Source organism: Telopea speciosissima, chromosome 11 (genome assembly GCF_018873765.1).
Source record: "Telopea speciosissima isolate NSW1024214 ecotype Mountain lineage chromosome 11, Tspe_v1, whole genome shotgun sequence".
In the NCBI taxonomy this organism is placed as follows: domain Eukaryota; kingdom Viridiplantae; phylum Streptophyta; class Magnoliopsida; order Proteales; family Proteaceae; genus Telopea; species Telopea speciosissima.
The window spans coordinates 18,360,487-18,378,816 of NC_057926.1; positions in this window are offsets into that span (position 1 = coordinate 18,360,487).

Genomic DNA, 18,330 nt, shown 5'->3' on the forward strand with positions numbered 1-18,330 from the left:
GATTGTTATACTAGGCAGAATATGTAAGACTTATAATACATGTAGAGGTCGATGAATACCTGTATTGCAACATCCACATGATCCAGAAGCAGTGAAACCCGAATAGTAACAGACAGTAACACAAGCAAGCTGAGTTGAGTCGTATCTAACAGATACTCTCCTTAAGGTTTTAGATGCCCACATTTTTGCAACTTGCATGGTTAATCTTGCCCCTAGCCCTCCAAGATGAAACAACTCACTAGACGTATAGGTTGCAGAACCTAATACTGTTGGGTAACCTAGAGGGGGATGAATAGGTTACCACTAGTGGATTTTGCCTCTTTTTCGATTGGTTGCACACTTATATTAAATATAAAAAGCAGAAGTAAATGAGGCACAAGATTTATAGTGGTTCGACTAACTTAGCCTACATCCACTCCTCTCAACCTTGAGAGAATTCCACTAGTATTTCCCTTTCAATACAATAGGTGGGGAAATGACACCTTTACAACTCTTTTTAACAGGATAAGAGGATCCTTACAATCTTAGTTCCAGGACAAGAGTATCCTTTCAATCTCTTAAGGATGAGAGGGTCCTTGTACTAATCTAAGTGCTGATCTAGATTAATACAACAATGCTTTATCAAATCAAAAGCATAAACAAGTAAATACAATAGAAGTTTGGTATAAATACCTATCAAAGAGTAGTGGCACTTTTACCCTTTGAGTGATGGTGCTCAATGATATGAATGAGAGTGATGCACCTTGAGTCTCCTAGATGACTCTCCTTGATGGCATGAATTGGAGAGAGTGGAGAGTTAAGAGCCTGGTAATATCTCTTTGAAGAGCTTGAATTGAATAATTTAGCTCAATGACAAATTCTCACTTTTGTACTTTCTCAAATGTACTATGCACTTTTTCTATCAAAAGATGTATTTTGTTCCTTGTTTGGATGTGTTTTATAAAGCCAAAAGTTGGAGTTTGTTTGTTCTCCAACGGATATAAAACTATCATATTTTTAGACTGTCGGTTGACCTATAAAGTTGTCGGTCGACCATCAAAAAACTAGCCGTTGAAAACTAGCCGTTAAGCCCAAGTTTGGGGCTGTAGGTCGATTGTCGGTCGACCTATGGATCGACCTACAAGTGTCGGTCGGCCGATAGATCTGTCGGTTGCAACCGGCAGCTCTGAAACAGTCGTATTTTTATATCTCGTAGGTCGACCGGCGTTTTACAGAGGTCTCACCGGCGACAGATTATCCTATTTTTGATTGTCTGTCAAGGGGATTTTTGGTCCAGCTTGCTTGGGGACTTCATAGGTTTTTGTCTAACACTTTAATGGCCATGTTTCTTGAGTCTAGGGCATGGGAATGAGTTCCTCCTAGAGTCTCTTACATGTGAATGCAATGTGTGTGTAATATGATATGTACATGTAATGAAATGTGTTCTAATGCACTTGAATCTTCTTGGAGAGTCTTTGTCTTGACTTCCTTTAGAAGATGTTCCTCAATCTTCAAATTTCTTCTTTTCCTTGACTCTTCTGTTGTGAGCTTCGTTGATCAAGTCTTTCCTGGATGCTTGATGCTCCCAACGTCTGACTATGAAGTTTGCTTAAAGATTGGAATATTAGTATTAATCTTAATGTTTGTTATCATCAAAATTAGTTTATGGAGGAATGTGTTTTCCAACAATCTCCCCCTTTTTGATGATGACAAACATGTGATTCAAAATATGCATTACTCATGTATGTATGCAATTCAAGATAAATATATGCATTATTCATGTGGGCATGTAACTCAAGATGAATTTGTATTATCATACATCATATGATTATTTGAATCATAATTCAAGGTATGCATTATCACATAATAAGTAGATAAATATGAATTATCACATAATATAATATGAATATTTGAATCATAATAACTTCTCCCCCTTTTGTCAACACAAAAAGGAGGTGTAGAGCATGAACAAGCACAAACAATCTTAGGGTGGCTCCCCCTAAGCCAGTGCTGGTAACCATGAACAAGCAAAAACAATCTTAGGGTGGCTCCCCTAAGAAAATGACTTCTGCATGGTTAGAAGAACAGAGAGCAAATAATATGAAGCCCAATAAAGTGTTAATTTTAAAAGCATCACATGCTTGAATAGAAGTTCCATGTTTTAAAAGTATGCCATAAAGTACAGATCAAGAGTTCTAATATAAAGTCGGTGATGTCAACTATCTCTCTTGTGGAGGAGGAGGAAAGAAATGCGATTGAGACATGTAAGATCACTTGGTTCTCTGTTGGATGCGAAGAATCTCTTCTTGATCTTTGTGGAGAGAGGTGAAGTGATCATCAAAGCCCTTCAGCGGGTGTCAAGTTGTTGGCGAAAACTTGAAAATTCTTCTCTGGTGACATAGTCCCCGAGGGTTCACCAACATAGTCTTCATCCTCACTTGTCGTCCTCTTCTTGTGACTCGCTTCGTCACTGTGACATGTTGGGTAGCTCGCTTCCTTCGGGCTTGGTGTGAGGAGGAGCCGCAGCAAATCCCGAGCTTCATTTTCTTGATGGTGGATGAGTCGATGTCAATCATCTTTGGGTCAATGAATTCCCCAGAGAGATCCACTTCATGGAACTTAAGGATGGCGATTATGAGTCGCCATATGGAAGGTTTTCCTATAATGAGGTACTGCACGTATTCCATGGTCTTCATAATCACATATGGAAGATTGATAGGATTGGCGGTGACAAGACACCAAGTAATGTAGGCTTGAAAGGGATTGACTTGGTCTCTATGGCCTCCTTTGGGCAAGATGTTGTAGTGACAATGAAGCTGATCATCCTGGGTAGTTCATGAAGTTTTATAGCTTTAACAGTTGGTTCAAACCCAACATAGTCTTTCATGATGGCACCATAAATTTCATCAACATTCATAAAGGTTTTGGCATCCCCTTTGGGAGGAAGATAGCTCATATCTCCTAATGTGGGAATTCCCATGATCTCTCCTAGATCTTCATAAGTGAACATGATGGGAACACCCTTCACTAGGGATGTGATGGCAAGCCTACCATCCACTATTTGGGTTCTCGGTTACGAGTAAAAGTGTACGGCAAGGTCGGGATAGCAGGGATCAACATAAACTAAGGTATTTTCCCAACCCAAATATTTGAAATATTCTTCAATGTCATAGTCAAGAAATTGAGAAACTCTTACGGTTCTTTCCTTGTCAACCTTTCTCTTCTCAAATCTTCCCCAGAGAATGGAGGCTTTTCCGAGATGAAGAGAGACTTGTCATATGCTGGAGCTCTCTCCAACTTTGGCTTTCTTCTTTGGTTGCTTGCCCTTGCTTTGCTTTGGAGCCATTTGAAACCTAGGGCTTTAGAGAATAGAGAGAAATAGAGATTTTTGGGTTGGAAGTGGGTAGATTGTGTAGGAAGAGTGATTTGGGGCTTGGATTTGGTGAAATCTCAAGGGATTTTGCGGGTTTTGCCTTGGAGTTCAGAGAAAAGGGTTTTGGAGAGGAGAGGTCTCGAACAAAAGAGGAGGGAAATGAAAAAATCCTCTCGGTTCTTGTTTAAAAGCGAAATTTTTCCGTGTCGGTCGACCTACACGAGTCCGTCGGTCGACCGCAGTCAAAAACAGGATTAATGGTATTTTAGCCGAATTCTCTAACAACCTGATTTTTGGGCTTTTGAGGATTTCACTTTACTCAAAAGGGTTGCAAATCCCGAGTTCTCTCCTCAAATAGCAGAATCTCTCTTCACTTAATGGCTTGGTGAGTATGTCCGCAAGTTGTTTTTCGTTTCAATGTATTTTAGAACAATTTCCCCTTTTTGAAGCTGTGTCTCTAAGAAAGTGATGCCTAATATCAATATGTTTGGCTCTTGAATGGAGAATGGGATTTTTGCTTAAATTGATTGCACTTGTATTGTCGCAATTAATTGGAGATGAACTAAAATGTATCCCATAGTCCATGAGAGTTTGCCTCATCCAAAGGACTTGGGCACAACACTGCCGGCCGCAATGTACTCGGCTTCGATGAGTGGAAAGAGCAACGAGTTTTGTTTCTTGCTAAACCATGAAACCAAGCAAGATCCTAAGAAGTGACATGTGCCACTTGTACTCTTGCGATCAAGATGGCACCCTGCAAAGTCGGCATCCGAAAAGCTTATTAAATCAAAATTTTGGTTCATTGGGTACCATAATCCTACATTTGTAGTACCTTTAAGATATTTAAAGATCCTTTTAACGCACTAAAGTGGGATTGCATTGGGTTGGCTTGGAATCTAGCACAAGCACACACGCTAAACATGATGTCGGCCTACTAGCGGTGAGATATAGAAGGCTGCCAATCATGCCTCTATAGCGTGTAGGGTCTATGGGAGTACCTTCCTCATCTTTAGATAGCTTTAGAGAGGTGCTCATGGGGGTGCTAGATGACTTTTGACCATCAAAATCAAATTTCTTGAGAAGTTCTTTAGTGTATTTAGTTTGACATATAAAGATTCCATTTTTGGTTTGCTTAATTTGAGGTCCTAAGAAAAATTAAGTTCACCCATCAAACTCATTTCAAATTCATCACTCATGCATTTGCTAAATTCAACACAAAGATTTTCATTGGTGGATCCAAATATAATATCATCAACATATATTTGCACGATAATAGAGTCTTTTCCTTTATGTTTCACAAACAAGGTTGTATCAACCTTACCCATTTGAAATCCACTTTGGATTAGGAATTCACTCAATCTCTCATACCAAGCTCTAGGAGCTTGTTTGAGTCCATAGAGAGCTTTGTTAAGTTTGAAGACATGATCCGGATATTGTGTATCCTCAAACCGGGAGGTTGTGCAACATATATTTCCTCCATGATAAAGCCATTTAAAAAGCACTTTTGACATCCATTTGATATAGCTTAAAATTTTTATGACATGCAAAAGCAAGTAGCATTCTAATAGATTCAGTCTTGCTACCGGTGCATAGGTTTCATCAAAATCTATCCCTTCTTGTTGATTATATCCTTTGGCAACTAATCTAGCCTTGTTTCTAATGATTGATCCATCTTCATCAAGTTTGTTTCTAAACACCCATTTGGCTCCTATAATAGAATGATTCTTGGGTTTTGGGACAAGTTCCCAAACATTGTTTCTTTCAAATTGATGGAGCTCTTCTTGCATAGCTACTATCCAATCACTATCTTCCAATGCTTCTTTTATGTTTTTAGGTTCAATTTTGGATATGAAAGCAACATTGTTGCAAATGTCTTGAGTTTTAGATCTAGTTTGGATTCCTTTGTCTAAGTCTCCAATGACATGATCCAAGGGATGGTCTTTCCAAGGTCTAACCTCTTTGGGTAGATCCTTTGGTTGGTTTTCGGGTTCTCTTAGAGAGAGATTTTCTATGTTCTCCCTAATCTCAACAAGTGTATCATCATCATCAACCAATGGCTTGTTTCTATCTTTAGGAAGAGATTCATCAAATTTTATATTCATTGATTCTTCAATAATCAAGCTTTTTCTTATTGAAGACTCTATAGGCTCGACTATTTGAAGAGTATCCAAGGAAAATGCCATCATCGGCTTTATCATCAAATTTTCCTAAGTTATCCTTAGTATTCAATATATAGCATATACACCCAAACACTTTAAAGTAATCAACTTTAGGTAGTTTATTATGATAGAGTTCATAGGGTGTTTTGAGTAATATAGGTCTAATTAATACACGATTTAACACATAGCAAGCCGTATTGATCGCTTGGCCCAAAAATATTTTGGAAGAGAGTATTCATTTATCATTGTTCTAGCGGTCTCTTGGAGTGATCTATTCTTTCTTTCAACCACCCCATTGGATTGAGGTGTTCTAGGAGCGGAGAAGTTGTGGGTTATGCCTTGTTTCTGCAATAACTCCCAAATTGATTGAGATTGTCAAATTCTCCTCCATGATCACTTCTAATGGTTGTTATGAGATATCCCTTTTGGTTTTGTATTCTCTTACATAGAGATGCAAATTCATCAAAGGCTTCATCTTTATGTTTTAAAAATAGAGTCCATGTGAAGCGAGAGAAATCATCAACTATTACAAAGGTGTATCTTGAACCGCCTAGGCTAGGTGTAGTAATAGTCCAAACAAGTCCAAGTGTAGTAGTTCTAAGGGTCTAGTGGTAGACACTTCATTTTTGATTTATGAGATACCTTGGTTTGTTTTCCTCTTTGACAAGCATCACATACATGGTCTTTTCCAAATTTGAGTTTGGGTAAGTTTCTAACTAAATTCTTAGATGCAATGGTCTTAATCACTTTTACATTAACATGTTCTAGTTTTCTATGCCAAGGTAGGGATCAACATCATTTGTCACAAGACATGTATTACTAGAATTTGCTTCATCCAATAAGCAGATATAGATATTATTTTTCCTAATTCCCTTCAAGATAGTCCTATCATTTGAATTTTTACTAAGCAATGAGAGGTTTTGAAAATGACACTATATCCTATATTACATAGTTGACTCACACTAAGCAAATTATACTTTAAATTGTCAACTAGGCATACATTGGATATGATTGTACCTCCAATGGTGATTTCACCGATGCCAATGATTTTTCCTTTGCTATTGTCCCCAAATGTCACCATTCCTCCATTGTACTTGTTTAGCTTGGTGAATAGATTGGGGTTGGCCGTCATATGCTTGGAGCATCCACTATCAATATACCATTCAATTGCTTCATTGCTCTTCAAGCATACCTATAAAAGCACTCAATTATATGTTGGTCCCCATAATCTCATGGGTCCATTGAGGTTAGGATCGATCATACCCTTAGGTATCCAAGCTCTTCTAGAATTTTGACTTTGTATTGTAGGTGTGATAGATGTAGGTTTTCGATGTCCATATGATCTTTGGGTCCTTCTTGGCCCTTGAAATTCATAGTGTCTATATGGAACATAGTAATTTTATGATGTGTAAGACTTATTGTTGATGTAGGCCCTTTGGTGATCATAGGGCCTAGTGTATGTGTTTGGTCTATAGTGATTTTGAGGTCTTTGGGGTGCATATGGCATATATGAAGCATTTTGCCTATATGGTTGACATGGCTTAGGCTTGGGATATTGTCTTTGTGGCCGTTGGGGCACAAATTCTCTTTGAGGTTTGTTGGTCCTCTTTTGAGAAGTATAGTAGAATGCATGATGCTTCCTTTTTGTATCCGGTTCTTTATATGTCTCCTTACCATCAATATAAGCACCGATGCAAGTTTCATGCCCGAGTAAATGATATTTTTCACATACAATGGGATGTGAGGTTTGGCCTTGGTTTGATTTTCTCCATCTTGGAGTTCTCATCTTTCCCTTTCCTTTGGCTTGATGTGGTCTTTTACCATCATAGCCTAGACCTTCTTTATTTTGAGGTCCCTTTTGTGGATTTCCTAATAATGTATCTAAGGTCTTTTGACCCTTAGTAAAGGTGTGCAATGTGGAGGTTAGATTCTTATTTTCTTCTTCTAGGTTGTGTGCATGTGAAGTCAACTCATCAATTTTGTGTAGAAGATTGGCTACTTCTTTTTCTAAGGCCTTTTAGAAGCTTCCTCTTGGAGACTTACATTATAAAGTTCTTCAAAGGCCTCTTGAAGTTCTTCATATTCTAAATCACCATTGCAAATTGACAATGAGCTATGATAGGGAGAGTTTACCTCGTCATCATCATTGTTGTGAGCCATTAGTGCCAAGTTGACGGTCTCTTCATCGGTTCATTATTTTCTTCTTCACTATCACTTGAATCCCATGATATCTCGCGGTGCAAGCCTTTTTCTTTCTGCTTTCCTTTCCTTTTAGCTTGGGGCACTCGGTTTTGAAGTGTCCGGGCTTTCTACATTCATAACATACAATGTCCTTGTTAGTATTGAAGGGTTTTTCCTTTGTGTATGTTTTACCTTTGTTTTCTTTTGATGGTTGTCCTTTGTAGAATCTTCCTCCTCTCTTTCTTAGGAATTTTTGGAACTTCCTTGTGATTAGAGAGATTTCTTTCTCTATATCCTCTTCATCGCTTTCTTCTTCTTCGGATTCGCAAGAGGTCTTGAGTGCGATGGACTTTCTCCTTGGTTCTTTTACTTCTATGACTTTATCATCTTCAAGGAGTTCAACTTCATGGGTTTGTAGAGTACCCATCAATTCATCCATGTGTAGAACCTCTAGATCTTTTGCTTGTTTGATGGCGGTCACCATTGGTCTCCACTTGGAGGGTAGTGATCTCAAGATCTTCCTTACATTCTCCGCTTTGGTGTATTCCTTTCATAAGCTTTTCAACTTGTTAACAATGTTAGTAAACTTAGTAAACATGTTAGAAATACTTTCATCATCAAGCATTTTAAACAATTCATATTCATGAACAAGTTTGTCAATCTTGAGTTGTTTAACTTGTGATGTTCCTTCATAGGTAACCACAAGAGTATCAAACATCTCTTAGTTGTGTTACACATACTAGTTCTATTGAATTCTTTTTCACTAAGAGCACATTGTAGGAATGCAATAGCTTTGTAGTTTTGTTGTATGTGTGTTTTATCCGATGGTGTCCATTCGGATTTCTCCTTAGGTACAATTCTTCCTCCAACTTCTTTTGTGATTTGGAAGGGACCTTCCTCAATCACAGTCCATACATCAATATCATGAGCACACACATAATTTTTGAACCTACACTTCCGTAGGCAAATCCTTCACCATCAAAGTATGGTGGCCTAGAAGTGTTGAGCCCCTCAATTTGGTGTGTAGATGATGATGATGCCATGGATCGTTTTTAGCACAATATAAAGACAATATGGTCTTAGTTTTGAGCTCCGCTCGATACCAATTGTTGGGTAACCTAGAGGGGGTGAATAGGTTACCACTAGTGGATTTTGCCTCTTTTTCGATTGGTTGCACACTTATATTAAATATAAAAAGCGAAGTAAATGAGGCACAAGATTTATAGTGGTTCGGCTAACTTAGCCTACATCCACTCCTCTCAACCTTGAGAGAATTCCACTAGTATTTCCCTTTCAATACAATAGGTGGGGAAATGACACATTTACAACTCTTTTTAACAGGATAAGAGGATCCTTACAATCTTAGTTCCAGGACAAGAGTATCCTTTCAATCTCTTAAGGATGAGAGGGTCCTTGTACTAATCTAAGTACATCTAGATTAATACAACAATGCTTTATCAAATCAAAAGCATAAACAAGTAAATACAATAGAAGTTTGGTATAAATACCTATCAAAGAGTAGTGACACTTTTACCCTTTGAGTGATGGTGCTCAATGATATGAATGAGAGTGATGCACCTTGAGTCTCTAGATGACTCTCCTTGATGGCATGAATTGGAGAGAGTGGAGAGTTAAGAGCACTGGTAATATCTCTTTGAAGAGCTTGAATTGAATAATTTAGCTCAATGACAAATTCTCACTTTTGTACTTTCTCAAATGTACTATGCACTTTTTCTATCAAAAGATGTATTTTGTTCCTTGTTGGATGTGTTTTATAAAGCCAAAAGTTGGAGTTTGTTTGTTCTCCAACGGATATAAAACTGTCATATTTTTAGACTGTGTCGACCTATAAAGTTGTCGGTCGACCATCAAAAACTAGCCGTTAAGCCCAAGTTTGGGGCTGTAGGTCGATTGTCGGTCGACCTATGGATCGACCTACAAGTGTCGGTCGACCGATAGATCTATCGGTTGCAACTGACAGACTCTTTGAAACAGTGCGTATTTTATATTCGTAGGTCGAAGACAGTTTTAGAATGTCGGCAAATGACGTTATCCTATTTTTTGATTGTCTGTCAAGGGGATTTTTGGTCCAGCTTGCTTGGGGACTTCATAGGTTTTTGTCTAACACTTTAATGGCCATGTTTCTTGAGTCTAGGGCATGGGAATGAGTTCCTCCTAGGGTCTCTTACATGTGAATGCAATGTGTGTGTAATATGATATGTACATGTAATGAAATGTGTTCTAATGCACTTGAATCTTCTTGGAGAGTCTTTGTCTTGGCTTCCTTTAGAAGATGTTCCTCAATCTTCAAATTTCTTCTTTTCCTTGACTCTTCTGTTGTGAGCTCCGTTGATCAAGTCTTTCCTGGATGCTTGATGCTCCCAACGTCTGACTATGAAGTTTGCTTAAAGATTGGAATATTAGTATTAATCTTAATGTTTGTTATCATCAAAATTAGTTTATGGAGGAATGTGTTTTCCAACAAATACGAGTACAAAAGGATATCAAACAGCTATACTATCACTCAATTTTATAAGAAAATATATTGAGAAAACAGTCTCTGGAACGGATAATTGCAAAGACAAATCGTTTCCTATTGTGTGTAAAATGACAGGCATGACATGATATATATAGGGTTTAAATACCCTTTCATGAAGAGGTATACTCATACATATACGGGTAACCTTAGACGTACAGGAAGCAACTCTTCCAGGGGAGGTGTGTATATTCGTATATGTGTACACCGTATACGAATAGTCATGTACGGGTGAACCGTATGAGTAAACCGTGGGTGAACCGTATAAATGATCGAGTTTTTAAATAAAAAAAATTTAAACTCAAATGCAAAACTTTCACTATCTAAAAAGAAGGTTTTACCCACACCCTGACCTCGACCTCGGCCTGGCCCGGCTCGGTTCGGTTGGGCACGCGCGCGATTCCAAAGCATCCCAAGGACCCCCCACACACATAAGAGAAGGGCAATTGCCCCTCCAAAGGGCTCACACCCTTTAGAAACCAATTCTATATATATGCCACTCAAATTACTCTCCCAAAACCAATGTGGGATTATTCTTGAGCTTTGCCTCTTCCACAAAAGTACACAATAAATTCAAATAAAAAAATGGATGGAAGATATAAAAGGTATAAAAGGAGGGAATATGTAAAAAACACTTTTTGAAACTTTGACTAAAAACCATTATATGAAAATAATATAACAACATCTTTAACTCCTTGAAGGTCCAATCCACAATCAATGAAGAAGAAAAAGTTTTTCACCAAAAATTCTTGGGTTTCATAAACTCTAATTCTCACAACCACCATACACACTCACTAAGAGAGAAGAGAGAGAGAGAGTGAAAATTGACTAAAGGGGGAGAGCTCCAATAACGTTGAGCTCTCTCTCCCTTAATCTCTTTTATATATTAATCCCCATAGGAGAATATTCTCTTGGTCATATTTAGTTTCCTAAACTGATTATGACCCAATTTGGTAAAAAAATTTTCTTTTCCAAAATAGGAAACCTACTTTGCTTCTAAAGAGGGAAGAAGTAGAATCTAAAAGAGATTGCTAGCTCTTTAATTATGACCAACTATATAATCAAATTATATTTTATTCATTGCCATAAATAAAAAGATAATTAACTAATTTAATATTCTCAAATATTGTCATGCACAATTAAATTCTTTAATTTACATATAAGACCTTTCACTAATCCAATATCACATAATGAGCTATAGGACATGTAATTAAATATTACCAACCCCCAACTCATTGTACAAGTTCATTTCAGAGATTCTGTGATCGTGATCGAACGTCCAAAAAATATTTCAAATAAATTTAAATACATAAATAATTATTTTTTATATTACAAAATAGTTTTGTAAATAATTTACAAAAATGGCACTGGTACCAGATTTCTATTTGATCCATCACAAACTTTCTCTCTTCTTCATATTTTTGAATTAACGATAGTAGATTCCATGTTGAGTAACTCTTTCATTAACAATGCGTGATCACGTGTCCAGCGCGCCGATATATAGTCCATAGGACGTCAACCATTGACTTACCAAAATAAGTGACCCAGCATTGCAACGAATAGGATCTCTCAAGTCAGAGGTCAAATGACAGGTATGAATCTCATTCTCACACAACTAGTAGTAGCACATGCGAGGTTCTTACCAGCTGTTTTTTTTATACACACACAGTATGTGTTCCCATATTTAGGCACCGAAAACTCATTTCTGGTAACCTACAATATGGCGACCATATGAACAAGATGTCCGGTCATGTCCCTAGCCGAGAACTGTTTTGGGTGAAAACCCATGGAACAACTTACAAGCTTAATAAAGATATATGTCATACGTACAAAAAAAAAAAAATATATTTTATTATTAAACTGGGTTTGATGGACACATATCCAACAAAAATCACTATCAGGCTTCCAAGGGTTGTGAGAAGGATAGGCTGTAGAGACAACTTGGTAGTTCTTTTGCTTAAATTGCAGAGGAGATGTGTTCCTTTTTTTAAAACCCTAAACGTTTTGGGGAAAATGAGTTGGTTTTTTCCCCTTTTTTTCAAACCCAACTCGCTAGGGCAATTTGGTTAATTTTCCTTTTAATTCTAACATTGTTAGTCCCAATTTAATGGCATGAGTGCATTTGTTAACTTTTTATAAAAGTAGGGGACATGCATAATTCTTCAAAACTGATAGGTATTTTTGCAATTACGTGATACTTCAGGGGAGGTACATGAAAATTTCCCTCCTAGAGTTAATCCCCACATCGGTTTGTTCATTGTCTTTAGTGTCTTTATTTATATATATTAGAAGGTCTCCGCCTAATCTTTTACTATATATGATTGAACAAGACTCCTCCAATAGTCGCACTCATTGTCCAACCCATCATCCAGCTTCACAGGTTTTTTAATTGTCTACTTGACCGTCTTTATCAAACTTTCAAAACAAAATGAAGTTTTTTAATTGTCTACTTGACCGTCTTTATCAAACTTTTAAAACAAAATGAAGCTAAACAGAGAAAGGCTCAAGATTATTCTAAAAGGTTTGGACGAGCTAACATATAAGATGATTAAAAGATTTATGAAATTAAATTGGTATATATATCTTACAGTAATTGTATTTAGTTCTATTAGCTATCAAACTTAGGTTATACTTAATTATCAATTAATGGGGTATTAATTTTGTGAAAACTATGACTTCTCCACCAGTTGGAGTTTTCTGTTGAGGGATACAATATCTTCGGTTATGCTGATGATTTTGTCGAGGTATATGGCTTAAATTTTAGGTGATTATTTTTTGGTGAATGGAAAATATATTGAAAGAAAAGAACAGAATACAACACAAAATCCCAGAAGGCTATATTATTATTATGGGGCGATGTTCTTTGCGTCGCAGTGCACAAGGGTGCAGGATGCGCCCATACACATGGGGCGGGACGGTCATTTCAGCCATTCAGGGTTGGGGGGGAGAAAATTTCGCCCACCCCACATGTGCGCCCTTACTCCTCTTAGGTTCGTAGGTTCCTCTCATAGGGGGCTGGAGACGACCTCACCCTGTTGCGTCAAGAAATCACCGAGCAGTCCTGCGAGTACCGTCACCTGCAAATGGACCAAGGGGTCAACAGAGAGAACCGGTGTGATTCCGGCCTAGGGCTCTCCGATGCCAAAGTTAGATCTCCTGAGCAAACAGATGAATGTAGAATTCAATATGGGTTCAGATGTCCCCTCTGAGGGTGGTGTACCTTTTCCTTTTATAGTGGAGTATGATGATATGGAGAGTCCCAGTTTGATGGCGAGTGTGCCGTTGAGTGGATAGAGGCCCTGGGTAGCAGGGCTCTATCCTGATTGGCCATCTCCCCGCGGGAGGGAGTGTCCTGGTGGTATCAAGATACTTGGCGGATAGATACTCGTGTGTGGTGATAACGTCATTGGTGCTTGAATCCGTCTGGGTGACGTGACTTCTAAGTGGTGGCCCAGAGTCCTAGTGGTGGCATAAGTCTGTAGTGACACAGTTGGGTCATAGACGAGCGGCCTCGGTGTCCATGTACATCACGTCTGCATCCATAATGCCGCGCCTAGGTGTGAGACCAAGCCTAGGTGAGGCCATGCCTGGGTGTGAGACCACCCCTGGGTGAGAGGCCGCGCCTGGGTGAGGCCTCGCCTGGGTACAGGCCGTGCCTGGGTGGGACCCCCGACTGGTTCTCCTTGGTTCTGGAGCGGGTCGCTTTATGACACGTGGCAGCCGCTGACTGGTTCGGTACATGCCTTTATATAGTGAGGGGTCCGCTACAAAGGAACTTCTTTTGTGGGGCTTGCCTATAAATCTGTTAGTGAGGTAGGAGAGGTTGGAGGTTTAAACCTCTCCTCCTACACTTTTCCTTCTTCTTTTTGCTTTGTTTTTTGTAGATATATACCCCTCTTCTTCACTTTCTCTTTTTTCACTTCTCATTTTTCCTCATCATTTCTCTTTCTTACTTTTTGTCTCCCGCTTTTTGCTTTTTTTTGAATTTCTCCTTTACATTGTACTTTTGTCTTTTGCCCTCTTTTTGGTGCCCACCATGTGCTTGTCCTTGGGTCACCTAGACTAGTGTCAACTTTTTGATTTTCCTTCCTTTGGTTTTGGGTCCCTGTGCATGCCTTGTGCTCACTTAGTGCCTTGCTTACTTGGAGGGCTTGAGTGCCTTGCATTTGGTGGTCTCTGTTACTTGATCGTACCAGTGGTGTGGTCGTGTCGTCATGTGTCTGCTCCCCCCGTGCTATCGTCCTCCCCCTAAGGTAAGTCCAACCCCCTTTTTTTTTTTTTTTTTTTGCAGGGCCGCACCTAGGTGAGGCCGCGCCTATGGGTGTGAGGCTACGCCTAGGGTGGCGTCGCCTCAAGTGGCCGTGCTTGCGGGCGTGAGGCAGCGCCTGGGGTGGCCACGCCTGTGGGTGTGGCGGTGCCTATGGGTGTCAGGCCGCGCCCAGGCCGCGCCCGTGGGTGCGATGGACCCTCATGCTTCTCCACTCTCCTTCTTCTTGTTTGTGATGGATTTGCTGTTTATACTTTGCAGGTAGTCTTCATTTCATTTTTCTTGCTAGCTTCTTGTCTTTGAGGGAGATCGCTTTCTCGAGTAAGTAGTCTATTCTTCTCTTGTCGTTCATGTCGTCTCCTAATGACCCTGGCCCTGCTTCGATCGGGGTTGGATCTTCAGAGGAGCGTTCCCCAGGATCGCCTTCTTCTGTGTGTACTCCATCCTCCGTATCTTCCCCCAATGCTAGTGATGGGGGTGTGGGACCTTCTAGTGTCTCTGGTCCTAGTAGGGATCGTAGGCCTTCTGGGGCGGCATCCTCAGTTGCCGGTCTTGCTGATATGTTGGGTCATGTTGCTAGTATCTTGTCCCCTTCCGACTTTGTCTCTGTAGACACTAATTTTTGTCACCCCCTAATTGGCGATGATGACAACGGGACATGGACAATGGACGACGCACTCTCCCTCCTTCTAAACCCAAGATACCTGACCCATAAGACCAAGAACCATGCTGAGCACAAAATGGCCCATTTTAGGCCAAAAAATAAGGAAAAATGGCACTGCGCCCCCACGGCGCCATGGACTCCTTCCCACGACGCCATGGGGATGTGTACCGGATTTTCACGGCGCCATGAGAGGGTGTGACATCAGCTTGCTGACGTCACCCATGTGTTGGGTAACCTAGAGGGGGGTGAATAGGTTACCACTAGTGGATTTTGCCTCTTTTTCGATTGGTTGCACACTTATATTAAATATAAAAAGAAGAAGTAAATGAGGCACAAGATTTATAGTGGTTCGGCTAACTTAGCCTACATCCACTCCTCTCAACCTTGAGAGAATTCCACTAGTATTTCCCTTTCAATACAATAGGTGGGGAAATGACACCTTTACAACTCTTTTTAACAGGATAAGAGGATCCTTACAATCTTAGTTCCAGGACAAGAGTATCCTTTCAATCTCTTAAGGATGAGAGGGTCCTTGTACTAATCTAAGTACAGTCTAGATTAATACAACAATGCTTTGTCAAATCAAAAGCATAAACAAATAAATACAATGGAAGTTTGGTATAAATACCTATCAAAGAGTAGTGACACTTTTACCCTTTGAGTGATGGTGCTCAATGATATGAATGAGAGTGATGCACCTTGAGTCTCCTAGATGACTCTCCTTGATGACATGAGTTGGAGAGAGTGGAGAGTTAAGAGCTTGGTAATATCTCTTTGAAGAGCTTGAATTGAATAACTTAGCTCAATGACAAATTCTCACTTTTGTACTTTCTCAATGTACAATGCACTTTTTCTATCAAAAGATGTATTTTGTTCCTTGTTTGGATGTGTTTTATAAAGCCAAAAGTTGGAGTTTGTTTGTTCTCCAACGGATATAAAACTGTCATATTTTTAGTACGTTGTCGACCTATAAAAGTTGTCGGTCGATCATCAAAAAACTAGCCGTTGAAAACTAGCCGTTGAGCCCAAGTTTGGGGCTGTAGGTCGATTGTCGGTCGACCTATGGATCGACTCTACAGGTGTCGGTCGACCGATAGATCGTCGGTTGCAACCGACGGGGCTCGGAAAGCAGGCTGTATTTTTATATTACGTAGGTCGACCGACAGAGTCTCAGAGGTCGACCACGCGCCGATTATCCTATTTTTGATTGTCCGTCAGGGGATTTTTGGTCCCGCTTGCTTGGGGACTTCATAGGTTTTTGTCTAACACTTTAATGGCCATGTTTCTTGAGTCTAGGGCATGGGAATGAGTTCCTCCTAGGGTCTCTTGCATGTGAATGCAATGTGTGTGTAATGTGATATGTACATGTAATGAAATGTGTTCTAATGCACTTGAATCTTCTTGGAGAGTCTTTGTCTTGGCTTCCTTTAGAAGATGTTCCTCAATCTTCAAATTTCTTCTTTTCCTTAACTCTTACGTTGTGAGCTCGTTGATCAAGTCTTTCCTGGATGCTTGATGCTCCCAAGCGTCGACTATGAAGTTTGCTTAAAGATTGGAATATTAGTATTAATCTTAATGTTTGTTATTATCAAAATTAGTTTATGGAGGAATGTGTTTTCCAACAATCTCCCCCTTTTTGATGATGACAAACATGTGATTCAAAATATGCAATTTAAGATAAATATATGCATTATTCATGTGGGCATGTAACTCAAGATGAATTTGTATTATCATACATCATAATTCAAGGTATGCATTATCACATAATATGGATATTTGAATCATAATAACTTCTCCCCTTTTGTCAACATAAAAGGAGGTGTAGAGCATGAACAAGCACAAACAATCTTAGGGTGGCTCCCCCTAAGCGATCTTTGTAACCATGAGCAAACAAAAACAATCTTAGGGTGGCTCCCCTAAGAAAATGACTTCTGCATGGTTAGAAGAACAGAGAGCAAATAATATGAAGCCCAATAAAGTGTTAATTTTAAAAGCATCACATACTTCAAAATAGAAGTTCCATGGTTTAAAAGTATGCCATAAAAGTCAGATCAAAAGTTCTAATATAAAGTCGGTGATGTCAACTATCTCTCTGGGGAGGAGGAGGAAAGAAATGCGATTGAGGCTGTAAGATCACTTGGTTCTCTTGTTGAATGCGAAGAATCTGCTTGATCTTTGTGGAGAGAGGTGAAGTGATCATCAAAGCCCTTCAGGCGGGTGTCAAGTTGTTGGCGAAAACTTGAAAATTCTTCTCTGGTGACATAGTCCTCGAGGGTTCACCAACATAGTCTTCATCTTCACTGTCGTCCTCTTCTTGTGACGCTTCGTCACACTGTGACATTTGGGTAGCTCGCTTCCTTCGGGCTTGGTGTGAGGGAGGAGCCGCAGCAAATCCCAGCTTCATCTTCTTGATGGTGGATGAGTCAATGTCAATCATCTTTGGGTCAATGAATTCCCCGAGAGATCCACTTCATGGAACTTAAGGATGGCGTTATGAGTCGCCATATGGAAGGTTTCCCCTATAATGAAGTCTACAGTATTCCATGGTCTTCATAATCACATATGGAAGATTGATAGGATTGGCGGTGACAAGACACCAAGTAATGTAGGCTTGAAAGGGATTGACTTGGTCTCTATGGCCTCCTTTGGGCAAGATGTTGTAGCGACAATGAAGCCGATCATCCTGGGTAGTTCATGAAGTTTTATAGCTTTGTGATTGGTTCAAACCCAACATAGTCTTTCATGATGGCACCATAAACTTCATCAACATTCATAAAGGTTGTGGCATCCCCTTTGGGAGGAAGATAGCTCATATCTCCTACGTTGGGAATTCCCATGATCTCTCCTAGATCTTCATAAGTGAACATAATGGGAACACCCTTTACTAGGGATGTGATGGCAAGCCTATCATCCACTATTTGGGTTCTCAGTTACGATAAAAGTGTCTAGCAAGGTCAGGATAGCGGGATCAACATAAACTAAAGTATTTTCCCAACCCAAATAGTTGAAATATTCTTCAATGTCATATTCAAGAAATTGAGAAACTCTTCTTGTTCTTTCCTTGTCAACCTTTCTCTTCTCAAATCTTCCCAGAGAATGGAAGCTTCTTTACGAGATGAAGAGAGACTTGTCATATGCTGCGAGCTCTCTCCAACTTTGGCTTTCTTCTTT